The sequence below is a fragment of the Trichechus manatus genome, unplaced genomic scaffold, assembly GCF_000243295.1.
Source record: "Trichechus manatus latirostris isolate Lorelei unplaced genomic scaffold, TriManLat1.0 scaffold00002, whole genome shotgun sequence".
NCBI lineage: Eukaryota > Metazoa > Chordata > Mammalia > Sirenia > Trichechidae > Trichechus > Trichechus manatus.
In genome coordinates this window covers 12,417,558-12,418,524 of record NW_004443938.1, presented here as the reverse complement: position 1 = coordinate 12,418,524, position 967 = coordinate 12,417,558, and positions in this window count along the sequence as shown.

Here is a 967-nt window from a genome sequence, read left to right as displayed (position 1 = left end):
TAGAAGCTGGAGCTGTAAAAGAGTGGACTAAGGGGGAGGCACTGCTGGACTCTAGCACAGTGGCTGAACCTAAAGTCCCTTAAAGGTTTTACTGTGTCGATACTTCGTGAGGCTCAGGGCAAGAAAATAATTGTCTCTCAGTTAAACTTTACCAGAGGCCAGACAGGTTGAAGATGAGAAGAACGTTTGGAGAACCTGACCAGATAAGATGGACACCCACAGTAGACCGAATGGCTGGGACCTGAGGAACCTCACCCTGAGGACTCTGTCCTACTGAAGGACTTATTGTGAACGACTGCTTTAGACTGGTAAAATGATTGGGAGGGGGAAGTTATCCTCCAGGTATGACAGAACTGTGGCTAGAAAAGCCAGGAGGTGACTAGAGGTGCCATAGGTGGCTTTTGTGTGGCTTTTCTAGTCATGGTCCTGTAACTCCCACCCAAGTGATTGGGCGGGTCTGTATGATAGGCTTAATTGTGGCCCACCAAGGGGATTTGTCAGTTTTGCCATCCCTGTGGGCTTGAAATGAGCCACCCCAGAGTCGGAAAAGAGAAGATACTACCACCACCAAGGATGGACGACCAGGAGTCAGCATGTCCTTTGGAGCCGGGATCCTTGCATTAAGAAGCTCCTGGACCCAGGAGACAGTTAGTGAGCTGTAACTTTGAAGGAGGCAGAGAAGTGGTGGCAGGAGAGACCAGCAGGAGAGACTGCAGTGGGCTTCCTGGCCCATGACGCAAGAATGCTGAGTGCCTTTGGGCAGAGGCAGAGGGCCAGGGAGGGGCATGCCTGCGAGCACGGCTGGGAAGAGGCTGTTCTGATGGAAGAACTGTATCCTGAGTGTTCTGGAGCTGAATTGTAACCTCTTACTTCCCTAATAAGCCCCGTAATCGTGAGTATTGTCTGAGTTCTGTGTGGCCATTGCAGTGAATTATCAAACCTAGCAGAGACGTAGAGAGTGCCGTGG